Raw genomic sequence first — 9948 nt, 5'->3', positions numbered from 1 at the left:
TTTTACCTTTTAAAGTTAAATTTTGTTTTTATCATTAAGTTTTATCTGCCAAGAGCTTTTTATCTAATTTCCTATCCAAAAAATACTTTAGTAAAAGATTTCGTGTGTTTTAATTATAAAATATATATTAGAAATTATGTAACTACGTAGTTTTTGAATTTATTTTCATAAATAAAATTATTTTTGATAGTTTTTATTAAATTTAAGACAACTGTCTACATTAAGAGGTTGCTTTTTGTTTTTTCTGTTATTTACAGAAACTAGACTTCTAAAGTTGTTATAAAGAAAGTTAACCAAAATCTGGTAAAACGAATTCTTTTTAAATTCGGTTTGACTATGTTGTCTGAATTTCGAGTTTGTGTTAATACTTTAAAGAATTTAAAATTTTATGTATACTATTTATTAAATCTAGTTACGTCTCAAATTTGAACTTATAAGCTTTTATTGATTGTAAATATTGGATTTTTTAAGTAATACCTTGGAGGGTTCTAAGTAAATATTAATTGTTGAAATTTAATTGCATTTCATGTCAGTTAGAGAATTTCTTAAAAGGAAAATTTTTAAGTCCGATCAAATTTAGTGAAAAGTTGTTTAAGAAGCCATTAGTTTTATTTTCAAGATTTATTTCAAAAAGTTTGCGTCAGGTTTAAAGTGTTATTCAGATAAAATTTAAGTAATTTTTAAATGAAATTTCTTTTTGTTTTAACACAAATCCTGAACTTGATAATTTGTTTTCTTTCAGATTTATACATCACTTCTATTGGAATCTTCACCTATGCTTTACTTCGTGAAATTGAGCCTCTGATGCAAAGAGAAAAATCTTCTACTAGAATCTGCACAAAATGGTTTACTACATGAAAATGAATAGCAGATGAAACGAGTTGAATAAGGACTCTATACAGGTCAAGAACTCGTTATATTTTGTGGAATTGTTTTAGTTTGTACACTTCATATTAATTGCCTACACATTGTATTAGACTGATCCAGATATTTAAGATCTTTAATGTTACTTTCCTTTTTTTTTAAGTCTTTCCTTACTCGAATTTTTAACTCTAAGTAAGATGTTGAATGTTTTATGTAGTCATCTAGAAAATTGTAAGATTTTAACTCTTAGATATTTTACTGTCTATTTCAAGTTATCATTCAGATTAGTCTGATTGGAAACATTGGGCGATCACTTAGTTTTTGGAAATTCTTACCTAACTGTTAATTTTGCCCAACTTATCTAAATTTAGATTAACTCAATAATTAGGAGCAACTAGTATTCTTATTGTAAGAAAGTGTTTAAAATTTAGCTCTTTCAAACTAAACACATTCGGTGTAATTCTTCATAAGCGTGTTTTTAAAGAGATTTAACTTTAAGATAAGGGAGATATTCTGGAAACTAATTTCTAAATTTTTGCCTGGTTCCATTTTTATTAACTTTTTGTATTACGTTTTTGCAAAACGTATACAAAATTCAGTATAGTTAAGTAATTTTTGAAGTTGTGTAAGATATAAACATTTAAACTAGTTCTTTAGTGATAAACAATTGAACGGAAAACAGATTTTCTTAATGTAGTGAATGTTATTTAATAACTAACGAAATTTAAGATTGTAATCTGACTTTTCGTTTCAAACAATTTTCTAAGAATAAAATCTGAAATAAAACTGGTTAAAATCTCTCTTGAAAATTGTATTTAATAATTCGCAAGTATCTGATTTTGAGTATTTCAAACAAAGCTCTTATAATCACATCGTTTGATTCGAAATTTGTAGAGAAATCTCTAATTAAACAGTTACAGGGTATTGATAAAAATACAATTTGTTTACTTTCATGTTAAACTTGATTTTTAGTTATGAAAAATGAATGGACTTTGTTAATTTAGCAGTAAACCATTTTTTTAAGTCCCTCCTAGCGCAGAAGGGATGGAGACTATACGAATGGAGAAACCTAAATACGATTTTTGTTTCAAATTTAATTAGATAATTAAACATTTTTAATAATCTATATACTTGCAATAAAATAAGTTAATAAAAGCAATTCTAATATAAGCACTTAAGGGTTCTTCGTGTTTTGATTGAGTTTAAGTCCAATGATTTTATAGTGTTGTGGTGTAATTACAGTTGAAAGTAAAATTTAATAAAACAAATTGTCAACAAAATGCGCACTTGGCTCAGGAATTTTCAACGCAATTTTAAACTGAAATAAAAAAATTATTTTAGCAAGTAGCTAATTTTGTCAAGGTAGTGCGCTATTCAGTCTACTCAAAGTACTTAACGTAAATTGAAGATAAATTTTAAGTCTATGACAAATTTATGAGTTTTAATGATACTTATTCGCTGCTGGAGTAGCAAAATAATGACTAACTGTTCAGTTCAAACAGAATAATGACTAACTATTCAGTAATCACGTAACACACCTTAACATTAACCATAACACTAATTCGCTGCTTCAGTGGTAGAATAAGTATAAGAGTAAACTCCTTTTTTGAATAAAAGTAAAATTATGATTGCGATTGGGCTCAATAGAAACTGTGTTGAAAAGTTAATAAATTAACCGGGCAATTTTATTTAAAAACAATCTTAATGACGAAATTTTTGTAGGAATTTTGTTACAAAAGTCACAGTGAGTTCTTCAAAGTAAAAACTAATTTACTAATGACTATGAAAAGGATCTTTTAGTTGCAATTGTCGTAAACTGAAAATATCTTACAAATTGCGTTTATTACATTTGAGAGCACTTACAGCAAACTTCATTCAAACCGTAAGCCTAAATTCCATTTTACAGAGAATCAGATTGGCATTTTGTTCTAGCCCTACTTTAATGTTAAAAACGAAACTAGTAGAAAATTAAGCTAATGAAATTTTATATGTAGAAGAATTATTTTTTTATATTTGAAAAATTACTTTAAATAGAAAGTAAGTATAAAGATGTTTTAAATCTCTTGTATTTCAATGTCTTGTATTTGCTTGAAACATTTTAAAACTTTAGTAATGCAAAAGTTGCTAAATTAACGTATCGCCTTGCGTTTGTAGTCCTGCACATCTCATAATACGAGCTTTCGTGCCATACAAAACTATTCGTAACTAAAGAAAAACTACAGCGTATATGCGAAATATTTTTAATTCAAAAAATTAAATAAAATACAATCATAAACATTAATCTTATACAATTTCCAGTTCAAGAAGTTTTAACTAGAGTAGGCGAACTTTCTTATAAAATCAAAAGCATTAAAGTGAAATATCGTGAACATTTAAATTTTCAGAAATTATTAGTTCAGGAAATTAAATTAAACATATCAAAACTACTTTAATAGAAATCTGCATGCCTGAAGTGTTTTATAGGTATAATGGGTCAACAGTTGCTGTTTTGTAAGAGGTCTGACTCTAAAGTACATAATACAATAATTCATAGTTTGGTTTAGAAAATTAAGAATTAAAGTTTTAAGGGAAAAATAAAGATTTAATCTTTTGCGTCAATATTACTTTTAAGCACGAATTTTGGCAGCGACAGTTCAAAGATTTTTAAATTTCAATCTTAAGCTATTGAGTCTTTTCTAATTTTTTTCAGAAGAGCTTTTTAACCTATCCTTCGAAACCAGACTATAGCTGAACAGAGAATTTCACAGCATGAAAGGGACTATCAACAGTTTCTTGATTAACAGACTCAACCAGAAATTAATTCTGTCATCAAGGACACCGCATCAAGGTGTGTATGTTAGCTGTATTATATTCTGTGAAATATTTGTTTAGTAAAGTTCTTGAGGCTGAAATTCTAATTCTGGCTATGAAATTTTAAGCGAATTGAATATTTACAGTGTTTTTTTCATAAAATAAATCATTGAACGAAGGAATTTCAAAGTTTTGCTTTTATCATTCTTGCAATTTCGGGCAAGCTTTTTATCTAATTTTATATTTGAAAAAACTTTAATAAAAGATTTTTGTATATTAAAATTCTAAAATATATATACTTGAAATTATGTAATAAAACTACGTAGTTTTTTAATTACTTTGATAAATTAAACAGCGGCAGTGTTAAGACAAATCTTAAAATAAAATTACTTTTAACAGTTCTTATTAAATTTGAGACACTAATCTAAATTTGAAAGTTGAAGTTAGATTTCAGTAAATAACAAAGAGAAAACTTTAATTTTTTTTTTAAAGAAAGTTAAATAAAATCTGGCTGAAGACAGAAGTATATATAAGTACCATTGTATATATAAAACCTTGATACCCCAGATTCAAATACTATATATTAATCTAGTTATGTCTCAAACTTAAACTGTTAAACTTTTATTAATTGTAAATATTGGTTTTTCTAAGTAGTACCTTGGAGAGTTCTGAGTAAATAGTAATTATTGTACTTTAATTGCATTTCGTGTGTTTAATTTTTTCTCTCTTACAATGACATAAATTTAAGTCTCATCAATTTTACTGACAGGTTGTTTAAGAAGCTTTAAGTTTTATTTTTAAGAATCATTTCGCAAAAGAGTACACGTCAGGTTTAAACAGTAGTTCATGTAACATTTAAGTAATTTTTAAAAGAAATTTCTATTTGTGTTTATCTCAAATTATGAAATTGACAATTTGTTTACTTTTTAGAATTAGCCACTTCTATTGGAATCTTCACCTATGCTTTACTTCGTGAAATTGAGCCTCTGATGCAAAGAGAAAAATCTTCTACTAGAATCTGCACAAAATGGTTTACTACATGAAAATGAATAGCAGATGAAACGAGTTGAATAAGGACTCTATACAGGTCATGAACTCTTTATATTTTGTGAAATTGTTTTAGTTTGTTCACTTCACATTAATTGCCCACACATTGTACTAGACTGATACAGATATTTAAGATCTTTGTTACTTTCCTTTTTTTTAAATGGATAGTCTAGAGAATTTTTTTTAAAACATTAGGATGTAATTAAAAACATTTACTTTAAATTTTGGCTGTAATATTCCTATATTATGAATGCCAAAGAGCAGATTTTTATGAATTTTAATTTTCTATTCATTCTTTAAACCTTCATGGCCAACTCTTTATTATGTACAACATTCAAATAAATATTGGTTAAAGCAAATACTGTTCGATGCAAAAATTATTTTAACAAAAATATCGGTCATGTAGATAAAATCTCCAGATACGTTGATTTCCTCACCACCGAATATCGAAACTAGCGAAAAATTCTTTCCTTAGCCAAAATTTCAATTCTAATTAAGATGTTGTGGGACGTTTTATGTAGTTATCAGGAAAATTGTAAGATTTTAACTTAGATATTTTACTGTCTATTTCAAGTTATCATTTAGGCTAGTATGATTGGAAACATCGGGCGATCATTTAGTCTTTGGAAAGTCTTACCTAAGCGTTAATTTTGCCCAACTTATCTGAATTTAGATTGACTCAATAATTAGAAGCAACTAGCATTTTTATTGCGAAAAAGTATTTTTTTAAAATTCAGTGCTTTCAAACTAAATGCATCGAATGCAACTTTTTATTAGCGTGTTTTTAAAAGCTATTCCAATGTAAGATAAAAAGTGTGCTATTCCAAAAAAAGAATCTATGAATAATTAAATATAAAGTTTCGAGCAATTTTCTAAGTATTTTTGGTTGTAAGATTTTGGTATTTTTCTCGATGCACAAAACAGACTAAGAATACCTTTAAAGTTCTACTTAATTCAGAAACTGAACTTAAAACCACATCGTTAAATACAAAATTTATAGAACTACAAAAGGGCATTGATAAAAATAAAATTTGTTTACTTTAAAATTGAACTATATTTTTTGTCATTAAAAAGAAATGGAGTTAATTATAATTTTTTCCTCTTAAGCTAATTCCCCGCCTAGTAATGTAAAAACCTAAATACAATTTTTACTTTTAAATTTAATTATAAAATTAAGCATTTTTAATAGTCTACATACTTTAGGAAGAGTTAATATAAAAAAATTCTAAAATAAGTACTTCTAGGCAATTAGTCTTTGATTTAGCTTAAATCCAAGGATTTTATAGTATTGTGGTGTAATTGCAGTTTAAAGTGAAAATTAATAAGATAAATTTCCAACAAAATGCGTTCTTGTCTCTGTTATTTTAAACTAAAATAAAAAAATTATTTTAGCAAGTAGCTAATTTTGTAGAGGTAATAAGCTACTCAGTCCAGTCAAATTACTCATGGTAAATAAAAGATAAATTGCATTTTGTCTATGACAAATTTATGACTTTTAATGATCCTTATTCGCTGCTGAAGTAGCAAAATAATGACTAACTGTTCAATAATCACGTAACATATCTTAACATTAACCATATAACACTAATTCGTTGCTTCAGTAGTAGAATAAGTATAAGAGCACAACAGTGAACTTTTGAGTAAAATTATAATTGGGATTGGACTGAATAGTAACTGCCTTAAAAATTGGTAATTCAACTGGAAATTTTATGTTTAGTAATTAAAAGTGATTTATATTAAAGTTTTATAAAAATTTTGTTTCAAAGGTCACTTCAAAGTAAAAACTAATTTTCGAACGGCTGTAAAAAAGATCTTTTAGTCGAAATTCTCAAACTTGAAATAACTTAAAAACTGCGCTTATTACATTTGAGATTACTTATAACAAACTTCATTAAACCGTAAGTTTAAATCCATTTCACCGAGAAAACAAATTTGGCATATAATTCTAGTCCTACATGATTTTCTTCTAGTTTTGTTTTTGACATTAAAGTTATCAAATTTTATGTGTGGAAGAAACTTGTTATGTTTGAAAATTTTATTTAAATAGAAAATAAATATAAATAGATGTTTCAATGTCTTGTCTTGCATTTCAATGTTTTATATTTGTCTGAAATTAAAATTTAAAACTAAACTATTGTAAAAGTTGCTGACTTAACGTATCGCCTTGCGTTTGGAGTCCCGCACATCTCAAAAGAGCTTTTGTGCCACACAAAACTATTTGTAACAAAAATAAAAACCAAGTGGATATGCGAAATATTTTTAATTCAAAACATAAGTAGAATTCGATCATAATCATTAAAAGCTTGTACAATTTCCAGTTCAAGCTTTTTAATTTTATAAGAAGGTTTGCCTGCTCTGGTTAAAATTTCCTAAAGTAAAATATCGTGAACATATAAGTCTTCAGAAATTATTAGTTCAGCAAATTAAATTCTTAAACATATTAAAGCATATTAAGTGGAAATCTGTATACCTGAAGTGTTTTATAGCTGTAATTCTCAGACAGTTGCTATTCTTTAAACGGTACGACTCTAAAGTACATAATAAGATAATTGAAAATTAAGAGTAAGTTTTAAGTAGCGTTGCAGGAAAAATAAAGGTTTATTCTTTTACTTTAAAATAACTTTTAAACATGAACTTTGGCAGAGACAGTTTAAAGATTTTTTAAATTTTTATCTTTAAGCAATTGAGTCTTTTTTTTTTATATATATAGATAAACTTTACCCTGTGCTTCGAAGCAGGAAAACGATCAGCCCGATGTACTAAGATAAATGTTTAGTAATTATACTTTCTTTGAGAACTTTAGCTCTGTTAGAGTAATTTAAATGTTTACCCTCCATAAATCTGCGATCTATCGGAAACTCGATATAGGGACATAGTTTTACAACCCAGGTAAACTTGTGTGAAACGAAAAATTCCAAGACAGCTCGACAAGCTTGGAGTTCGAATTGGTACCGGTAGACGGCCGTTCTGCTCCCTCTTCGAGCTCTACACTCGTTCAGCAGTTTCGGAACTTTTTGATTTCCTTGTGTACGCTGCAGCAGTAAAACAGTGTCCCTGCAGTAAGGGCCGGGGTGGCTTTTGGAGTTCTGGGGGTCCTGGACTGCGATGCTAGATCGCATGTTCGTGACCTGAAGTCTCCGAGGAACTCTAGCACTTACTGCCAAATAGCCTAGAAGCTGTTAAAAGTAACTTTTGGACTAGTGCGTTTATAAAATTTTAAAGGGCTGGGTAGTAAGGTCCAGGACTGCAATTTTACATTGCAAGTTCGTGCCCTGAAAATCCCCAGCACTTTAAAATTGCTTAATAGAACTAGACCACTCGTAGAACTTTAGATTACGACAGTATGCAATCGTTTAAAGATCTTAACAAAAAGTGATCTAAGCCTTATGTGGATGAGGGTTGCATTTGACGAATGCTCTTAAAATTAGAGTTGAAAATGTAGTATAATTCTAGATTTAATTTTTAATTGTAAAACCTTAGGCTTGCAATAAATTTAAAGAAAATTTTTTACGATCTTAAAATGAAGGTCTAATTTGCTAAAGCTCAAAATATATAAACTACTTAATTGAACTTTTATAATTGCCATTTTTTAAACAATTATGACTGTGCAGATAAGTTTTGAATCAGACTGTTATTAATGTTACGTGCTAAAATAGTTAATAATAAAAGCAAACTTCTAGCTTGTCTTAAGGTAAAACTAATCCAAAGTTAGAGTAATTTGACAGTATTTGCATTGAATACTTTTCTGAAGTTTCAATTCTAAGAGGTAAAGTATTTTAAATAAACGAAGGGCAATTTTTAAATTTAATAAATTTTAAACCAATCTTTCTACGCCTAAATTTAGATGAAATGTTTTTAATGCATGGAACGTTTGCCGTCAAAAAAAAATGAAATAAAATACTGTAACGTACAATTGACCAGTTTTAAAATTTCTTTTTCATTTTAAACTTAATTTTAGTGTTGAAATTAACGAAATTGCGTTTTCCTAAATCTAAAATGTTTGTTCTTAAATATCTTGTATCAGCCAGATTAACATGAATGAAACTGTTCTGAAATTTCAATATGTTAAAAGAATACTGAAACAGTATGTATTTAATAACGAATGTATCTTATTTCTTTATATTACGATGGAGTATGAAATTTAAACTTTAATGTTTTGTGTCAACGTTGCTATATTGATGTATATGGATTGTAACGAGCTGTGAATGTTACAGTTTAAGACCCTTTTCTGTACTCATTTCGCCACTAAAAATGCTCTTAGTATAAATTTATTTTTTAAATGAATACTGGATTATACTTCTAGTTTATTTAGTAGTAAATCAAAGATCGCTGAAGAAGTATAAATATTTTTAAAATTCTCTAAGATACATGAAATGATTTGTCGAAATAAAAATTTTCTAAATAAATTAATCAGTTCTTCGTCTTAAAGCTTAACAAGTTTTGTTCCCTGGATTTCTCAATTTACTGATATATTTTAATTATAAATATGTCTGTTTTGTAAGGCAATGCAGTTTTATTTGTTCGGTAATAGTTTTCTACATTTTAAAACACCTTTTAATGGTAATAGGAAAACTCGTTTAAAAATTATACGAACAATGTACCCTGTTGATTTCATATTTTTATAAATAAATACTTATTTCTGTTTAAAATTGATACAAAACTTTTAAATTTTTGTTGTAGCTTAAGCTTAAAATTGAAGTTGACCCATTTTTAAAATGACAATTTGGATCCATTGAAGAAACCTATTCTCCAAAATGATTCATTCTATTTTGGTTTTCATAAAATGAGATTATGTAAAAATTCAGATCTGTGAAATAAAATTTTAAACTTTATTGCTAAAATCTAAAATTTTTTTAATAACCGAAAAAAACTTTCATAAAAATATTAAGTTGCGTTACTTAAATATATTGCATTCAAATGTTTATATTTAAAAAATTTGTAAATTTTTATTACAATAATTTTAGATATGATCACTAGATTAACACTACCCCCTTTGTTAACATAATCTCCAGCTGAAGAGTAACAAAATAGTAATATGTTTAAAATTTTTCCTTAAACAAATTTAGTGGCGAATGTTTTTAGTATTTTGCATTGAATAATTTTGTAATGAATGAACTATTGTTTGAGTCTTAAGAAATTCTATTTGTAAAAGTGTGTTCTTTGTCTTGAACAGAAATAAAACTTGTGTTTAGTTTATTTTTGGGTCTTTTTATTAACAAATTTGATAGCTTATAAGAGTCGAACATC

The 9948-nt window shown here is 27.1% G+C and overlaps 1 long non-coding RNA gene across 1 annotated transcript; it reads left to right on the top strand.

The window, feature by feature from the left end:
• The first annotated feature begins 770 nt into the window (after positions 1–770).
• Positions 771–4837, top strand: LOC147806857 (uncharacterized). Its single transcript, XR_015435319.1, has 3 exons — positions 771–902; positions 3554–3691; positions 4585–4837. It is a non-coding gene; the product is annotated as an uncharacterized LOC147806857 (long non-coding RNA).
• Positions 4838–9948: the final 5111 nt, after the last annotated feature.

The sequence above is a fragment of the Parasteatoda tepidariorum genome, chromosome 7, assembly GCF_982258835.1.
Source record: "Parasteatoda tepidariorum strain Cologne lab strain chromosome 7, Ptep-v5.0, whole genome shotgun sequence".
Lineage (NCBI taxonomy): Eukaryota > Metazoa > Arthropoda > Arachnida > Araneae > Theridiidae > Parasteatoda > Parasteatoda tepidariorum.
The sequence above is the reverse complement of the archived record's forward strand: the minus strand, read 5'-3'. Positions and strand labels throughout refer to the sequence as shown.